Source organism: Lagopus leucura, unplaced genomic scaffold, assembly GCF_019238085.1.
Source record: "Lagopus leucura isolate 7727_CA_CO unplaced genomic scaffold, USGS_WTPT01 Super-Scaffold_1, whole genome shotgun sequence".
Classification (NCBI taxonomy): domain Eukaryota; kingdom Metazoa; phylum Chordata; class Aves; order Galliformes; family Phasianidae; genus Lagopus; species Lagopus leucura.
In genome coordinates, this window is record NW_024962250.1 from 29,246,676 (window position 1) to 29,266,263 (window position 19,588).

The 19,588-nt window shown below is 38.4% G+C and overlaps 1 long non-coding RNA gene across 3 annotated transcripts in view; it reads left to right on the forward strand.

The window, feature by feature from the left end:
- The first annotated feature begins 220 nt into the window (after positions 1–220).
- The window catches only part of LOC122176897, a 28,270-nt gene continuing 8,902 nt past the window's right edge, over positions 221–19,588 (forward strand). The window contains exons 1-4 of one of the 3 annotated variants that reach the window (XR_006177875.1): positions 221–562; positions 1,141–1,435; positions 2,526–2,690; positions 5,082–5,190. This is a non-coding gene — a long non-coding RNA (uncharacterized LOC122176897). The remainder of the gene's footprint in view (positions 563–1,140; positions 1,436–2,525; positions 2,691–5,081; positions 5,191–19,588) is intronic. The other 2 variants (XR_006177874.1, XR_006177873.1) reach the window with 2 other exon arrangements.

The window sequence follows — 19,588 nt, forward strand, 5'->3', positions numbered from 1 at the left end:
TTGGTCACAGGAACATCTGCTCTGTCTGAAGACAAAATGCTGAAGAGGTCAGAAACAGTAGCGCATTCGCCCTGCTGTCACAGTGCTTATGCGGGCGTTGTTAGACCCATCCACTGGCACAACTCTGGGAGCCGCTCACTGTAATTCCATCTCCGCCTGGAGAACCAGAGGGTTAACCAGCGTCGCTTTCCAGCAGGGAAGCACCGCCCGCTCCAGCTGTGCCGGGGGTTCCCAGGGCTGCCCCGGCCCGGCTCGGGTCTGCGCAAGGCGGGGACAGCCACCCTCTGCTCCTTGCTGCATTAGCGGGTTTCGCCCTCTCCTAGCAGAGCGTCCCCGGGGGGCGGCTGGGAGATTCCTGAGGAGAGCAGAGTGCCCGGAAGGAGCGGCAGGAGGAGGCGGGCGAGGAGAGCATCCCCTCTCCGCTGCCGCCGCTGAAGCCGTGCAGAGCTGTCGGTGTGGCTCCCCAGAGTTAGTTGCTCAGCAACAAGGATCAATTAATATGCTTTGCAGAAAGTGCAGGGGAAGCCCGAGCTGCTGTCAGCGAGAAGGCAGAAGGCTGAGGGTAATTCAGGATCCCACCCGAGTCTGACACCCCTTCACTGCCACCTCATCCCCTTCAACCTCCCGTTAGCTATTGTTATCTTTTTTTTTTTTTTTTTTGGCTTCCCAAATCCTTCAGGCAAAGCAGCTCCTTGCTTCAGAACTCCACTGCTTCGAGGGTTTTGCCTTTAGATCTCATCTGTATTATGGGGTTATTTGTCAATCTTTTTCCAGCGCTCTTCTAGTTTAACATTTGTGCTTGTTGGGGAGGGAAAGGGACAGATGATGCTTTAGTCAGATGGTTAAAATGATTCTTCTGGATGAGGAGAGTTGCTTGGTAACACACAGTTGAGTGGTGGTATTGAAAAGGCATCATGTGTGAATTGGGAAAGTTTTCGTCTCTCCTTTATTACAGGTAATCAGCACTGCATATCTGAGACTGAGGAGATAGTACTGGTGGTTGTGAAACACATAGACAATAGAATAAATGAGGAGCTGGTCTTTTTTTCCTTTTTCAGCATAGCAATTTCAGGACTTCAATAAGGTATTCTTTTCTTTTTCTTTTTCTTTCTTTCTTTATTTATTTGATTGTCTTTGGAGTCCCTCTGATGACGCCACGAATCTGGGAATGAAGAACTTCTTCAAGCTGATTGGAAATGGCATTGCGGAGCTGAAACTTAACTGGAGGAAATATATCTCCCAAAGAAGGAAATATAATGCACTTTAAAGATCTGACTTCTGGTGAAAAATTCAAGCCTAGAGAAAACTTGTCTGCTTTGTTTGGAAGAATGGGTTGGACAATTTTCTTCAGTTCCACAGGATATCTGAGTGCCATGCTGAGCTTGATCTCTGCAGCATGCTCTGTGCTTCTCATCTCTTCCTGATGCACTGCATGGTAAGGCCTTTTTTTTTTCCTTAATAATAATATTTCTGCAACGGTGAGAGCTGAAAATGCCACCAATAACCAAACGAAAATTGAAAAAATATAAAAAGCTAACAAAAGAAGGCTTGTTAGTGTGGTTGTTTTCCAGGAGCAAGTGTCCTGATTACTGCAGTAGCTTTGTAAGATCATTTCTGTCATTTTTCTTGCTTTTTGGCTCTGTGTGTTTGCGTGTGCGTGTTTGTGCATACCTATGTTATCAGCTGCACTTGCACTGGAGCACTGGTATATTTCCAGGCTAAAGGGGATGTTTTGGAATTTGCTCTGATATTTCTCTTTTCCTCCCTCTATTCCCCTTCTTCTGCCTCCCCTTCCTCTCTGTCTCTGTCTCTCTGGGGTTATGGTGCTACACTTTCCCTGCACCTCAGTTGTGTACTGACTGCTAGAAGGGAAAAATAAGGAAAATAGGTCCTGTAGAAACACAGAAACATTAATGAATTTATATTATCTGGGTAAGAAGCTATAGAAGGCTTTACAATGTCTGCTACCTAAGGTGAGATCTGCAGGTACAAAATATTTACCCTCTGTGGGGAACAGGTATCAGATGCAGAATTGGATGCTGTTTTAAATACACAGGGAGGAAAATCCTTTTACACACCAGAACGCCAAAAAAATGACCAATATGAATTTTGACAATGTTACTTTTGATGACCTAAGTCACAGTAAAAGTAAGAAAACCTACTGTGATGTGGTCTTGTATCAGGTAATTTCTGTCATTTACTAGCTTGCGTATTGGGAACAATTATAAATGAATTCAGTGAATGTTGTAAGATTTTGCTTGTAATATGGATGAGAGGTGGTAAGTAAGTGCAAAGTGATAGTATTAACTAAATACTCAACTCACTATAACTTATGGCCATTATCTGGAAATTGCCAAGCAGATCAGGAATTATAAAGTGAGTGTACTGAGACAGAAGAACATCTTAGCTTTCAAGAAAGCCTAGTTTCTTTGGATTCCTGTTTCAAAAGCGTAGGATAGAATGAAAAATAAAAGAGTGCTGATGGTAAATATATGTATATTTTCTTCTCTGTTTTGGTTGATCAGTGAGTTTGAAGAGGGGTGGCTGCCCCTTGAGGAGCAAACCAAGGTGAAGGCCTGCCCCTGCCCTGAGGTGATCTCCATCAAGTCCTACTGGATTTGACAGGAGATGAAATGCTGAGGAGCAGGTTTGAGTGGCAGTTGTCATGGGCTCTCCAGCTGTGGAAAGAGGTGATGAAGTCCTGACTGCAGGTTCAGAGAGTGGGACAGGTGCAAAGAGCCAAAGCAAAACTCTGAGACCGGCCAGCCCAAACCAGCTCCCATGGACTTAGTATAAGAGCTTAAATTCTATTCAAAAATTGAGTTTTGTCTGAGATACTGATACTTCCCTTGTAGTGAAGGGACCTCATGAGGTAATTTCTAAAGAGAGAATGGAAATGCAGTCTTTTCATGTCACTACAGCAGGAGGAAACTGAGATGATGCAAATATGCTCCTATAGTGTAGCAGTTTTCAGGTAGCATTCAGAAAAGCTAGACTTGATTTTAAGAATAAGGGTTCAAAGTATATATACACATACAATAAATTAGATTTTTTTCTATATTGTGCTATTTAAAGTGCACAAATATTATAAGAACCAATAAGAAAAACTGAGGAAGGATAACATAACTTGTAGATGTCATCTTCCAATCCTCCCTTGTGGAAGAAGCTCTTAGTTGTGGAAATGGTCTCCCAGCTCTTTATGTGAACAAGGACTGCATACTAAACTCAAATTTCCTATTGCAAATCTCCCCTCACATCAGCAGGTCTACTTCAATCAATGGGACAACTCATATGAGTAAGAACTACTCATGTGAATAAATTAGGAAAGATTTTGTAAGACCAGTCCCTTTGATTGCCATGGCAACAGATTTATTAGGCTTCAGGCACAATTTGTATTTCTCTTCTAAACAAAATCATTTTTTGTTTTACCCATGTGTATCCTTTCGTCTTGCAATTAGGACAAGAAAAATAGGTCAATTACATTCTTGAAGATCATACAACTGTACAGACACATGGTTAGGGAAGAATTATCAGAGTATGCAAAGTTTACTTTTATTTGTGGTCTCTAAATCCAAGATGAGTGTATTTTTACTAGAAACATTCATTGCCTTATTTATTTATGCGACTCTGTTAATATTATTAGGTATTCTTGTCAACAACTCTGGAAACTCACCAAAAACAAACATCATTTAAATTATGACTGAACATAAAGAAGCATTCACTATTATTAAGTACAAGGAGACTTACCAAACTACCTAATACATTACATATTTTCATTCTTTTAGTAATACATCATGTTCAGCTCTTTACTAGATCCAGAAACATGTTTATCTTCAGGGTATAGAAGCAAGATGAAGTGATAATTATAACAAACTTCCTAGAGAATATAGATATATATTGTCACAGGAGCCATTAGAACTTGTGAGTTTTATTACACCATGCAATATTTTCTGCTTATAAATGTCTATATTATTAGGATATGTGTTACATAAGAAGTAATATTTCCTTCATTGAACATTATAAAGAACAGTCCATTTTTAGAATACAATGTACAAGTTTTTTTTTTTTTTTTTTTCACTAGCTTGTGCATTATGGAAGAAATGAAAATATTAGAAAGTGTGAGAATAATAACCTTTAGTATGTATCCAGTACTCTAAAGCAGCAATAGGTTTGTTTCATTAATCCCCAAAATAACAACACATACATAGTGTGAAGATTTGATTCTTTTCTAAGGGAGGTGTAGCTTTGAGAAAGAGGCTTTTGTTCATGATGATCATTGTTTTTAGCAGACATTTCTATCAATGATGTACTGGGACAGAGCTCTTTCTTTAGTGCCATTTCTCATCATTTAAACAGTCATATAACAGCTTTAATTAGTTGTCTGTGAATTCTAAAGGAAGTGAACGTAATTTCCCTTCCTTTTAGATTACTATTCAATAGGGCTCTGATGTTGAAAACATATGTGTTTAATTTCAATCCATGGAACTCTTTCATTAGATAAAGTATGTGAATTAGAGCTTGAAGTGTCTACATTATCACAGCAGTTACGCTGAGTAATGGAAATACTTTCCATATTTGCAACAACTATTCCTAGTTGAGAAAAAAGTACTTAAAAAATAGAACACATAAGAAGTTCCTGTACCTGCAATGCCTTGAGTGTTTTTGATTCGAGAACCAGGAAAAAATCCGAGGTTTTGCTAGGCACACAAAAATAATTTAAAAATCTGAATCTTAAGGTTTTACTGTTTAAACATAAACACGGGAAGAATACACACATCTAACGAGAAATTTCAATTGATCAGCATCGTTCTTTTCCAGAAACCTGGATAAGAAATTGAAAAGGCAAAGGTATTAAAAAAAAAACCCTAAAAACTCATATATGTAAATATATGACACGTTTCTTTTCAGCATTGTTATTCAGACTCTTTCATATTTTTAATAGGAAATTCCAAAACTGTTTTTCTCAGTGATGAATTGCAGTATTTAAAATTTCTTTTTTTTTTTTTCTTCAGGGAAATATATATATATATATTTAATACTAGATTTGTCATAGCTGTCCCAATATTTATTGTCTCTTACAGGTCAGCTCTTTAATTGCAAGCTCCCTGAAAGGCCAACTTCAGCACTACCCATTGCATAGCCCTATATTGTTGATACTGAACAGCAGTTCCTACCAGCTCTATGGTAGATGTAAGTTCTGATTGCAATTCCCTGTTTTAACTATTTTTGTGTCTTCAGAAAAAAACAGGCCTCTATTATGCTGTAAGTTTTACAGATACCAGAGGAGGTAGATTCTACTACAAAAGGCTTTGTGAGGCCTTCCAAGTGCATGCAGGCAAGGAGTTGAATTAGTCAAGTATTAATATCTTTATTAAATAGATAAGGAACTGAGGAACAAAAGACTGCCGAGGGCTAAACCGTCAGGGAAGAGTTCTCAACTGAACCCAAATGTCCTCATTCTCTGTTCATCACTGTCCCTGCAAGGTTGTTCTTCATTTTCTTCATTTTTTTGCTTAATGACTTGCGTTTGGACTTTTAAGTTAATACTAGTTGAAGTATCAAATCTGAAAGGGAATTACTGATGCATACTTCCTTTCCAGTGCGAGACAGTTGTCCTAAAAAATTATTTTTTCTCTCCTGAGCTGTTCTGTTTGAATGTAACCTTTAATTATGTAATTGGTTTACTACTTGGGGGAAATGCATCCTAAATTAAACAGCAAATTCTAAATAGTAATGTCCTAAACACCCCATGTATACTAGGGTGTGTACATGTGTGTGTATTTGTTTATGCTGCCTGGATTTAATGATAGCTTTGAGGACTATTGGTAAATGAATGAGATACAGGGCAGCCAGGAGGAGCACCTGCATTCCCTTATCATCAGCAGCAACGGTCCACAGGGACAGCATCCCCAGCCAACCTTAGCTCTCATTCTTATCTGCAAATACAATAAAAGAGATTCTGAAAGGCGCTCCCATTCAGGACAGAAATGTTTTGCATTTTGATTTGGATATTGAACTATATAAACGTGTTTTAAGTTCAAACACACAGATCTTTAAGAACTTTTCACATGTACCATAATTCTTTTTTAAATGACAGAGGATCCAAATACTTGTTAGGATATAAGCATGGTGTTTACAGTGTTTACACATTTCCTGCAATATTAATAGATGAGGAAAATAAATCTAATGATTATGATAAGGTAATTTTTGAACATTGACAGGAAAGGTGGATTTTAGCTGGCTAAGAAACATTAGAGATGCTCATATATACAATTTTTATTCAAAATAAGATCCTCAAAAAGAAGAGGCTTGGTGAGAAAAGTTGATAAGCTAAAGGGATCAGTAGATATTGATGCAATTTGATTGCAAATTGAGTCAAGAATGTCTATTGCAGCTCTTTCTGAGACAAAGAATGGGGCAGTGCCTGTCCCTTCCTTATTTAAGCTAGACAGCAAGCAGTGGTCTGACTAGAAAACAGTCTTTGCATAGTCAGTTACTTGTTCAATATGGAAATTATTGAAGTGCATATCTTCAACCTCTGACTTCTAAAAATTTGGGACTCATCACTTTACAATAAATAACATAGGATATTGAAAATCATCTCATTCTACTTCAGGTAATACCATGTTGTAGTTAAGAGAAATAAGGACTTCACTTTGACATGTGCCAAAATCTAACAATACTGTGCAAAGAGAGGTGATACAGAAATATGTTAAGAGCATCAGAAAGTTCCTTTAGGGAAGGCCAATTCAATGCTTTAAAACCAAGTCATTTAAGCTGTTCAATTCAGAAAATAGATGACAAGGCTTTTTGTTGAATTCTGTGGCCTGTGTATTGTTGGGATTTGTTTTTTACTTTACATCAAAAGCAAAAATTGGTTGAAAAGTTTTGGTTCAGATATTCATAGCAAAACAACAACAACAAAAAACTGACTATAGAATCAGTAAAATACTTAGTAAAAGACAGGATTTTGGAAGAGATTTTAAAGTATTTGTAAAAGTTCTTTTTAATGGATGACCTCTATGACACTTAGCATATACTGTTTCTGTGCTGTATATCTGTATTTATCAAAGTTGGAATTCCAAGATTTCCCTTGGAAGAGCCATTCATTCTGCCAATGTCATTTCTGTTTATGCTGGGTTCCTGTATTTTGATTAAGTAGCAGTTGGTTTTTGTTACATCAAAGTGCTCTGGAGTTTAGCATAGCTGGATGTTTTCTCTGATTCCTCAAAACACTGTTATGAAAATGTGCAACAATCTATATTATGCTGGAGCCACCCCAAGGTATTGTTAACTCAATGCATATTATAAAGGGAACAGTGTTTCTGACATGACTTCCTACAATGCTCAGGGTGTTTTAATGTGTCATATCACTGAGAGCATCCTGAGTGTGGAAAAATCCGATGTTCCTTCCTTTTTATTATGGTTTTAATAGCACTATTATATATGAGTCTGCTGAGGAAAGTTGGTCCATTACTTTGACTCATGACTGTGATTCCTCAGGTCTTGCATCTTTCCTTGCACTTTCTTAATGAATTGTAAGGGATTGCTGGAATCTTTGGCTCTAGTGGTTTCTCAACTCCAGCCCCAAAATCAATGCAAAAGATGTTTAATGCACAAAGACCCATCTGCTCCATCCGTGCATGCTCAATACAAAATAATTCCAATCCTACTCATTGAATTTTAGAAAGCTAGTAAAAGACCAGAAGTTACATATGCAATGTTTCTGCAGAGGAGATAGATGAAAAGCATCGTTAAAGCTTCATGCTCTTATAAACAATAGTAATATTAATAAAGCAGACATGACAGATATTATAAAGAAGACCCTACAATCAGATTCCTTTCCAGTTTCTAACCTGGATTTCAGTGTATATATGAGTATGTGCAGAAGGCACATCAGTTGGATATCAGAGAGATTTTAGCATCAGAAACTGCACTGCACTCTGCTTTGCTCCTCGTTCCCACTCATGGCCCTTCTCTGGAGCCTCACCTGGAGATGCAGTTCACCTGCAGAAATCAAGTTTTGCATGAAGAGGGAAAGAGTCTTTCTTGATCCCTGCAGGTTAAGCAGGGGATTAGTAGCTGATGCAAATAGAATCAATAAGCAATTTCCTTTGTAAGACAAGGACAACCTTCTTGACATCAGTTCTTTAGTGGTAAATGCCAAGTGTTTTTATAAAGTTGCATGGGTTACCATGTATCTTAAGAATCCAATGGCATACACTCCTTGCTCACACATCCTCATCAGGAACCTGTCCAGACTCATCCTCCATTGGCCCTTCCTGTGTCTACCTCAGCCCATGCAGGCACATATCCCTAATACCCATGACAGTGTATCTGGATACATCTGTCCATTGCAAGTATGTATGAGCTGAGCCTCTCTCTCTTGTGGTCGTGCATCCATCCCACCTGCAAGTTCAGCACAACTGTGATTATGTTGTCTGTTGTGCTCCCCTAAGAGAGGATCTTTGCTTTAAGAGAGGATCCCCTAAGATCCTGATCTTTGCTCCCCTGTGATTTACAGTGGAGTATTCCTCAGCCTTGGGTGGCACTGCTAAGAACAGGTCCCTCAACTGTATAAGTGATGAGTGCAAATATGATGTCTCCTGGGAGGCTAAATAAAATAGACAGTGCTCCTTGCCAGCCACTGCCATGTCTCACTTTCTGCCTTGGTTTACAAGCTCTGCCAGTATGGTTTTGAAGCCTGTATCTGTTATAGATCCTCTCTACTCCCCACTGCTAAGTCCAAGATCTGTGCATAGGACTCAACTTTCACACGAGCATTAGCACAGGATAGCTGCTTCTGCACTGAGAAATAGAAACTACTGTCATGCAATGAAGTAAGATGCTATGGATAGTTGATTTCATAAGAGATTTGCAACAAGGTAGGACTTTTCCACAGTGCATTGCACACGAGCATGTGTCCACCCTGCTGGGGTGAGCACTACCATCCTACTGGGTACTGTCACAGCTGGAGTGAATTTAGGAGCCAGAAAATCTGCCCTTCAGATTGTCGCCCAGCTCTCTGCAGATGCACATGGCTGGACTGATGCTGCTATCTGCTTCACACCTACGTCTCCCCAGTCTGGAAGTGCAATATCTCATCCCTTATTCTGCTTATATAACATGTAAAGATGCTGAGTTCTCCCAGAAATCAGGTTACAATCACTGTGTGATTCAGCTTCCAGATCTGTTCAGCGGGGCCACTGAACCTTGCTTGTGTGTCCCAAGATGAGGATTAATCTGTTAATGTTTGTAAAAAGCTATGTAAATGCTCTGTATCATGCTGACAGGTCAAGCACTGCATTGCTCACTGACTGCTTCTCCTGGCAGTGTAAGATATATGCCAAACAATGTCTGTGCTTTCAACTGATGTTCACTGATCTATCTTGACTGGCTCAACCCTCTCAGGATTTGGCCCTCCTTAGCCTGCTGATAGGTGATACAGCACAAATATGCAAGGCTGCTGCTTTTCCAAATAAATTTGAATGCAGTAAATACATCATTGTATGCTTCTGCAGGACCTTAACACTCAGGACACTTTAGTTCTCCTGAAGAACACATGGAAAGTGAGGAAGGAAGCTGGAGCTCAGTCCCCTGTTTAGTTGTGGGCAGGAAGGTAGCAGTAGTAATTTCTTTTAACTGTAGGCAAGGATCAGTAGCTCATTTCACTGGTTAAATGACCAGGCACTGGATCCTCGTTATTAGCGTTACACAAGGATTTTTATGTTGATTTTTTTTGTATGAATGCATAATACTTTGATCACCTTTCATGATTTTTGCAGTGAAGGTCATTTGCCACTGATCTTTGCTGATGTCTTTATGGGTATATTTAAGTTTTCCCAGTCTATGAGGGCTGCTCCAAAAGTAATGCCTCCTTGTTTTATTATGTTTGCCCACAATATCAGAGGTGGATATCGGTGATATGAAAGTAAAGGCTGAACATTCTCACCAATATTCTGTTCCATTTTTTTTTTGCCATACAATCGATGGCAGCAAAGGGGCAATCTGACAAAGTGTCATCTGATGTGGAAGTGTATATCAGGCAAAGATGTGGAATTGAATACCTCCATGCTCCATGCAGAAAAAAACTGTACCATTGACATTTGCTGACACTTGCTGAATGTTTATGGAGACCAAACAGTGAATGCAAGCAGTGAGGTGGTTGGTGTTGTGTTTCAACAGTTTCAACAGCAACTTGAAAGACAAGCCACAAGTGTGAAATGCATGGTCTTGTTCATTCCCAGTGAAAGTGCATAGCTAATGGTGGTGACTGTGTTGAAAGATAATGTGTTTTAGTTGAGAATTTGCTCTATTAAATACTGTTATTATGATCTTTGTATCTGTTGTAGTTTCCATTAAAATAAATAGGAAGCATTACTTTCAGAGCAAGCTGTATAGATAACAATGCTGCTGAATAGTTTAGGAGCTGTTATCAGCACAGGTTGTCACTGAGTGAAATCAGGATATCTAAAAGGAAGGAACTTTCTGTGAATCTTTGTTGCTTTGTGATCCTCTTTGAGGCTACTAGAGCTAGAATCTCAATGTGTGGGTCATTTTCTGGGACTAACGTAGAGATATGGTGTTGAAATATTCAAAAGCAGTTATGAAAAGTAGTTTTTTTGTTTTTCTCAGTGTTGTTCGTGCAAGGAACTTTTGCTTTTAAGGCCTGATCCGATTCCTTTTGGAATTGGTGAGAACTGTGTGGCTGTTTTTTTCCACAACAGCTTTCACCCCAGCAAAGTCTACATGATTGCCATAACAGCAAACATGAACAGGCTCTGGCTATCTTTACTCAAAAATCTCTTTCCTTATTTGTTTTTTGTTTTATTGCTTTGGAGTAACAAAAGCCCACATAAATGCACACAGCCTGTATCAGTCCAGCGGTTTTAAATGACAAGTAGAGGAAAGATGGTAGGACGTGGCCTTTGGGTTGCATTTAAGAGTTGTTGCAGGATGGTGGCTGCTCCTCAGACAGACGCAGGCCCTTTGTACTCTCTGAGAGACTCTTACTCTCACCTGGCTTTGCTGAAGCTAACTTGAGCATAGTTTAGTATGCAGCAGTGCCGTGACTGCAGCAGAGATGTAGCCCATGTCATTTATAAATGACTGCAAGTTGGAGTAGGAATAATTTATAAGCCAAGCTTGGGAGATTACCTTGTTTACGGCATTGTTAAAAAATAGAAGGTAAAATTATAATGAAACAATTAAGTCCAAGTAGATGTAAATGTCTCTTAGATAAGAAGCCTACTAATGTCCTAGCACTACAATTTGGACCATAATGTAACAAAGGACAACAAGAAAATATTAGCAATTACAAGAAATAAAGAATTAGGAAACAGAAGAAAGGCAACAGAGACTTTGCTAATGGAGGGGTTGTGGCTTTTGAGACCATGCAATGTGACACCTATGAGAAGCAGTCAATTTTGCAGATTTAGCAATTACCACCTGTCAGGAAGTGCATGTACAAAAGATGTTACTGCATGTGTGGCGTGGGAGAGTTTCTCCCTACCTGGCTGTGAAGCGTGTTGAGGGTGACATAGCCATCATGATGGCTGAGCACGGTGTGTGTGCAGATGTTTATGAGAAATCTATTCTGTTCTTCTTTACTTGCAGATACCTGCATGTGTCATAGTGCTGTGCATTTGTAAGTCGTGCACTTCTCCTCAGTAATGCTTACTTTAGCCCCAGGGGAAGTGCAGCTGTGACCATAGTGGATGACTTCATCAGAGGAGGGAAGTTATCCAGCCTTACTGACAGATATTTATGAAGATTTTCCCAAGGCCAGCCTCCAAATGCATTTCTGCAGAGATACTTTTGACATTTGTAGTCCAAGAAGTGCTATTCAGAGTAAAACACTGCCAGTGGGTTTTCATAAAAAGCTTGTTTCTTGGATTGTCTGTGGGGGTTTGAATAGAGCTCTGAGTTGTAAAGCCCTCTTGAAATATCTCTACCAGCCTGTATCTGTCTTCCTTTCCTCTCCAGACACAGGGACCTTCAGCAGTGCTTTTTGCTCTGAAGTTACCTACAGCACCCCTGCCTGTGGCTAATTCCTACTCAGGCTTGCACTCTCCAAGCAATCCCCAGTGGACTGGGGAAGAAGGGAAAGAATTGGAATCAATTCAAAGAAAGAACTATGAACTATGGGCAAGAAAATATAAGCAAATGCAATTGAGATGCAGGCAGATTTTTTTTTTTTTTTTTCCCATAGACAGATTTTTGAATAATAAAATGAATATAAATATTGGACTTTTGGAAATAAAATACTTACTACTAAAATCAACCCACAAGCGTATACCGTGAGAAACCTTTCTTCTTTGACACAGCTGTCAACCCTTTGGAGATTTTAAATTGGAATTTGTCTAGTGTAAATCTTAGTTTCTACTTAAAAAGAAATATCAAGAGCATTGAGCTTTTGTCTAGGGTTTTTAAAGCATGGGAAAACTAATATAATTTCTGTACTAATGTGGAGTAATAAAATTTCACATCCTCCAATTTTTGTCAAAAAATGGTTATGTCTTTTGATTCATGAGATATTTTGCTATATAACACTGTCATACACTTTCTCTTAAGAAAAAAAAAAAAACAATTCTCTCCTCTGGACTATATGACATGGCTATTTCATTTGTAACTCAGTCCAGAGCTGGCTATGTTTCAGTCACCAATGTCTTCACAGAGTTTCTACATGAATTACTGGGCTGTGTTCAGTATCTAGAAGTCTAAGGAGTTGAAAAGTATGGTTCTAAGGTCTGACTGCAACTTGAAAGGTTCTTCAGATGCATAGCCAGGCGTAACAATGACCTGATTGTGGTTGCAGCAAAGCAATGCCCATACTGAACTCAACAGAAATTAGTCTCTCGGTGACAAAAGGATATCTCCTGTCAGATCCAACGCATGTGCAGCATGGCTTCCAGGTTCAACATGAAAGAGTGGTTTTAGAGGATGAGAAGAACAAGAGTCAGCTATGTTAACCATATCAGTGGCATTTGGGAGTAGCTTTGAACTGATAGGACATGCATAATTGGACTTAGTTTGAATTCTTAAGTTATGCAGGCTTGTACAAATGCTTTTAGCTAACTAGGAAGTCTTTGGAAAAAAATGGCTTCAAGCAAATGGGAATCTTTTGAAGGTTTCCTCTGTATTAAGAGGATTTTTTTCTGAGTTGTGTTAGTTTATTTTCATTCAACTCTGATACTGATTAACACTGCATTGACGTCTTCTTAATTAGCAAAATAATATGAATGATAACCAATAAAGGATTTTTTTGTGTGTGCTCCTCCTTGATGTCTCCAGAGCTACAGATCAATTGCAGTGTTTAGTGACTCCTGCTCAAGAGTGCAGGGCCTGTGGGTGGGTCTTCTTTTATGGCTGACACTTGTACAATGCATAATCTGAGATGACACTGACCCTGGCAGAATTATAGGAATATTATTTTCAGCAGGATAAATTGTTCCTGAGTGGTTTCTTCAATGTACTGTGTTACACGTCCAAACATTTTTTTCATCATCTTGAGCATATGTCCTAAATTTCTTCTCTGCTCTTTTTATTGCATGGGTTTGATTGTAGCCAACAGCAAAGGTCAAAAGACATTTTACTGTTTCTATTTCTGTATTTCTGTTAAGATGAATTAAATTGTTGGTGCCGTAAAGTGACTTGTTAAAAAGCTTATGCTGCAAGACTTCAACTGGTATAAACTGAAGCTGAACTGCATCAGTTTGAACCAGATGGTCCAGAGAGACTATGTGGTCCAAAGGGTAGGGTATTGATTTAGAAACCAAGAAAGAGAGTTTGATTCCCTGAAGCCAGGGAAGCTCCAGGATTTTAAATAATGTGTTCACCTTACTCTGTCTCAGTTTTTTCCTGGATGAGTGGTGGAGTGGCTCTGTATTTGGAGGTATTTTGAACTCAGTTTTTCAACCAGGTGGTCTTATTTTCACATCTAACGTTAGTCAGTAAAACTGCCTGTTCAATCTGTGTTAAAGGCAGGTTCTGAAGTCTAGGAATGTTGTGGTACCGCTGTGCAGACAGTTATGTTTAGCACTGTCCATGAGTGGTAGAATGCGTAATTTCTCAGTCCATAATTGAACCAGCACTGTTTTGTACTTCAAGGAGGGCTCAATTTATTTCCTTCTTAGAGAAGGAAATCCAGCTTCATTTCTTACAGTACAAAAAAATTCAGATCACAAATTTCAGTTGAAACTAATATTTATTTCAGTACTTTAAATTAATTCTCAAATGACCTTTGGAGATATTTGGCCCTCGTTGTTTTATAGTTTTTTTCTTTGTTTGTCTGCTTTGGTTTTCTGTTTGGTTTTTTGTTTGTTTGTTTGCTTGCTCATATTGAGAGGAAGGTTGTTTGTTTTTAATGTTGTTATTGTATCATTTAGTTCCACATATGTAACTTTTGCAGTCTTGTACATCTTTTTCTATCCCTAGAACTTCCCTACGCTGTGAGCAGGAAATATTTGAATGTATGATTAGTGTTCATTTCCCAGTTTTGCTTTGTGAGTGAAAGTCCATCCTCCCACCAAAGCCTGAAGAATGTTGTTCTACAGCAGAGCTGCCAGCTTCCTTGGGTTTTAGCTGGTCTCTGGCCACAAGGTTTTTTTTTTTGCTGGCATGCTCATTGCTCCAGCCACCTTATCCCAGTACACATTGGCAGTTTTTTATAGTATGAAATAGGAAGAAAGGTGGATAAACATCACCTTCCAGGACCATCTGGCTTTTAAAAATGAGTAGAGCCAAACAGATACATTACAAATGTTAGTAAAGTATCTTAACTGAGAAAGCATCAGTCCTATAGGTGTGGCATAACAGTTGTTAGAATAGAAAATAGTTCTGTGTGAACAAATAGAAGATTCTTCATTTTGAAATACTTGATTTTGAAAATTGAGATTTACCAAACCGCTGTTTCTTAGCTATGTTGCTCTTCATTTACTTATCATACCAGTTCAATGGGACTTAGAAGTCTCACTGTACTTTACATGGACTGTGGGACTTACAATTGTTTCCAGTGACTAATTTTGTACAATTTGTACAATGTAGTAGAAATATTTTACTTATTATCAGCAGCCTCTTTATTACAAGCAATGTCTTTAAGGACTCTATTAAATGTCAAAAAATAGGGCTAAACTTAGCTCTCAGTTCTAGGAACATAAATAAATATTATCTTTCCTCTTAAGAGTGATTTTACGTGAGGTTTTGTGAATAGAACTTGGCTTAGTGTCCACCAAAGAAAAATATATCAAAATATATGTTTATTTCCCTAAATCTTCAGGAGAGGTTACCAATATGCTACTGAATACACTGTTAGAGAGCAGTGAAATATTTTCAGTATTATGTGTGGCTGTGTTCTCAATTTTATTCACTTTTCATTTGGTCATTGTTTTAAATTAGTGGCACTACATTAGAGGATGTCAGAATGCATCACATAAACAGATAGAATTTATCATGACCTTGAGGCAACACGATGTGTATGCTGCATTATATTCACTATCCAGACATGTTCCTTACATAGTACAGTATTGACTTCAGATAGGGAAATAACACAGATGGTTATACATACTGTACAGAAGACATATGCAAATAATCTCTTCAAATCTATAGCCAGATCATTTGTAACTTTTTAATACAAATAGGAATTAACTCAAGCAAAAAATATATATAATTAAAAAATACAGATGGCTTTGCTGCATACACAAGGTGACATCCTTTGCTGAAAAATGGAAATCTCTGAATGTCCGGAAACATGTTTTTGCTATGAGGGCAATCAATCATTGACAGAGGCTGCCTCGAGAAGCTGTGGAGTCTCCATTCTTGGAGACATTCAAAAATCTTCAAGAATATAACCACACACAAAACTGAAAATATTTTACTGCTTTCTTGCATTTATAATATTTGATTGCACATTGGTAATTCTTCTTAAGGATTTAGGGAGATAAATGTAATAATTTTGCTATGTTTTCCTTTGATGGATGTCAAGACAAATTTTATTTGAGCGTGGTCCTGAATAGCCACCTCTTGGTGTCCCTGCTTGAGCAGTGAGTTGGGACCAAATGACTCCAGGGATCCTTCCACATATCGGCCATGTTGTGGTGCTGGCCAAGCATTGGGCAAGTTAATCATGACATTTTCTGTCCTGAATCTCACTTCTCTGCTGTGCTACAGAGATGACCATGTGGAGATGAGCTTTCACCTTGCTTGTGTTTTCCCAGCTGTGCAGCTTCCCAGCTGGAAACCCATCCTGTGTTTCCCCAGGATCTTAGTAGGCTAAGTATTCACCTCTCTTTCACACCATTCTCACTCTTCTTGCAAGACAAAGGGAGAGCTATTCCCACAGGTCAGTGCCTGGCCCTCCTGAGAATGTGTAGGTTGACCTTCAGCAAATTACTTCAACCTTCTGCTCTATTTCCCCCACCTTCCCATACATCGTTCTGTTATAATTTTGGAATCTGATTGGACTAAGGATCATTCTTGTTGTCTCTGTCTGGTTTCTAGCCCAGACGTCAGCAGGGGTTGCCGCATGCTGCTGCAATAAAAATGACTAATGATGATGATAAAAGGAGTGGGAGTTGGTTGCCTGGAGTGCTATCCTACTTTGCTAACTTTGTTTTAGAAACTAGTTTCTTCTTCCAAGTACGTTATTTTATCAAAATTAATTCTAACATTTTAAAAGCAGCCAGGGATTTTCTGTTGCCTCACTTTTGGAATACCCATTCTAAAACTTGGAAAGAAGTCTTGAAATTTTCAGAGTTTCAGATGGTGTCTGTTGTCACAGAGCCAATAGCCTGAATGGCAGGTTATTGGCACCTTCAAGTGTTAGCTCCAAATGTGTCCTAAAAGGGGCATTCAATAGAAAAGTGCTCTATTTTTAAATTAGGGCTGAGATAGGTAATAATAACACACAAAACACTATGTGAAAAGAACATTATCAAGGTTGCACAGCTCAGCACTTGAAACTAAGAAACACTGCAAGCAAAATTGTCCCAACTGCATTAATTTGCCACCTTGCACAGGTACATCAGTCAAAGGCTATTTTTGCACAGGATTGGAGTCTTGCATGGTGTGCAGAATAGATGACACAGTTTGTGAGTTCAATACCTGATTTACTTTTTGCTGTTCAATGCATAGCTCAAATTCTGCTGTGAAGGCAAAACTATTTCCCGCTGGGGCATTCCATGGAATGTGGAACACATTGTAGGTCCTTGCTGTGTGCAAACACTGACTTAGCTACCTTTATAGTGCCTTAATAACAATTCTAGGTATCATTTTTCTCTTGTACATCTGGTAACCTACAGCAGAAAAGACAAGATTACAAGTATCTGTAATTGTAAGAGCCCAATTTTATTTTTGTTAGAGTACTACCTGCGCATACTGCATGAGGCCATGAGTTTCCACTGCAATGGCCAGTGTTCTCTGCTGCAAATACTTATGCCCTTGGGTGCAAGGTAGGCTCATAGAAAATGAAGTGCACAGAGCTGATAACACAGTGATATCAGGGAGTTGTCCCCTTCCTCAGGGCAGCATCTCACTCCTATAGACAAAGGACTGCTACACCTTTTTGCACTCTCCAGCCAACTCCATGTTCTTCATTAAAAATAATTAAGAATTCTGCAAACAATAGGCTTTTTCTCTCCTCTCCTATGGCAAATGCACAGTACACTGAATGAATTTGGCGTTTGGTGAATAGTAAAGTGGTTAGTTAAAAACTGCTTGGCAATACACAAACACAAGGAGGCTGACTCCATACTGGATCACCTTTAATTGTGTCTTTTATGACTGATCTTTGCACATTTATTACACAAATTATTTATTTTTGAAAAGCAAATGCAGCATTTTGCTATTCAAATTTTCTTGTCAACCATCAATGGCATTTCAACTTTCATTTGAAACTCATTTCAAAAGTTCTGCACAGATCGTTGAAGCAGAGAGATTAAATAAACAGGAAAAAATACAATAAATGTAATTTATTTTTTTCAACATATCAATTAAAACCAAGTACATTTTCAGATGCATAGCACCTTCTTCATTACTGATACCAGGCTATCTCAGTAGCAATAAAATTGCTAGCGTGCTCCTTGCCTAAAATCTGAAGATACTCCTGTATTTCACAGGTACACTCAGCAGATTTAAATGTGGCTAAAATAATTATCAGTTTCCAAACATCATTTCTGTAACCAGGCAAGTTGGGTAATTTTTTCCAAAAATATTTTCCCAGAGGCTAAAGCAACATCAAACCAAAAAGTTACCATCTTAGGAAGTTATATGTATAAATAAAAATAATACAACTTTCTTGAATGAGAGAATGTCAACTGGCTAGAGTTATTTCCAGTGTCCCTTAAAATAGCTGTACATAATTTCTGAATTAAACATAGCCTGAAGCAAAAATGGTGTAGACTTTGTAGAGCCACAAACTAACAGCTCTTTTCTAAGGGAGCTCATGTTTTATACTCCTCAAGGTTTTGGATGCTCTTCCAGTGCATGTTTGTTTTTTAAGGAGACACTTCTGAGCTCCATTTTGGAGAACTAATCCTCAGGGTAGTTTGATCCATTAGAGGAGAAATTGTCTTCTGGTCTTGGCAGAATTTAGAGATAATGTATAGCCAAAGAAAGATAAATGTGCATAACTTTTTCCTCCTTGTAATATTTCTTAAATGTCTTCTGAAGCAGCTCAGTTTCCATTCCAACATGCAGCGGCGTGAGGGCAGTTCTTCAAATTTCTTGTGACAGAGGTTATGTGCCTTCTGGCAGGTGGGGGAGACCAGTTTTTCACTGATTTTTGAGTATTGTATCTTTCCTCAAACTCAACTTTTTTTCTTCTTAAAAGAGAACCCTGCAGGTTCCTTTGAAGTAGAAAATTAAGTGCTGAGGTCTAAAATGATGGAAAGAGATCCTTTAACACATAATTCATCAAGCTGTTTCAGTTAATGACATTTTTATCCGGGCAAAGATTTTAAGATTTTTAACAGGTATGGTTTTTTTGTTTTTTTTTTTTGTTTGTTTTGTTTTGTTTTGTTTTGTTTTGTTTTGTTTTGTTTTCTCAGAATACACAATAATAAAAATGAGCACTGCCAAACATGACTATTCAAAGTTAGGAATCAAAGAGTCCTCTGACCTGGCCTGAATTGATACCCATAGCATATAACCTGACTGAGAGATCTGACTTCAAATCTTTATTCTGTGATAGTTTCAGGGGTGCAGGAGGGACAGACGTTAACCTTCTTTGGTCTCCCATCCCTCCTGTGTTTTTTTTCATTTTTTTTTCCTTTTTTTTTTCTTTGAATGAAAAGTGTTCCCTCGACCAGATTTGGTCTATATAAATGATAAAATCTTTGGAGTAAGAACAACACATCTTCAGAGTACATAGCACAGGAGCTTCATGGTAATGAAAGAATCCATAGAATGGATTTTGTCTTCTGTTACTCAAAAACCCCTTAGCATGACTGCAGAAGGCAAGAAAGATAACCAAAAGCACGGTATTGATTTTGTATGAGGAACAACTAGAATAGGATTTTTCAGCCTACCAAAAATATGACTACAGGGATATGGTAGGAGATTTACAGTATTCTAGGTGGCTTGCAATTTAAAA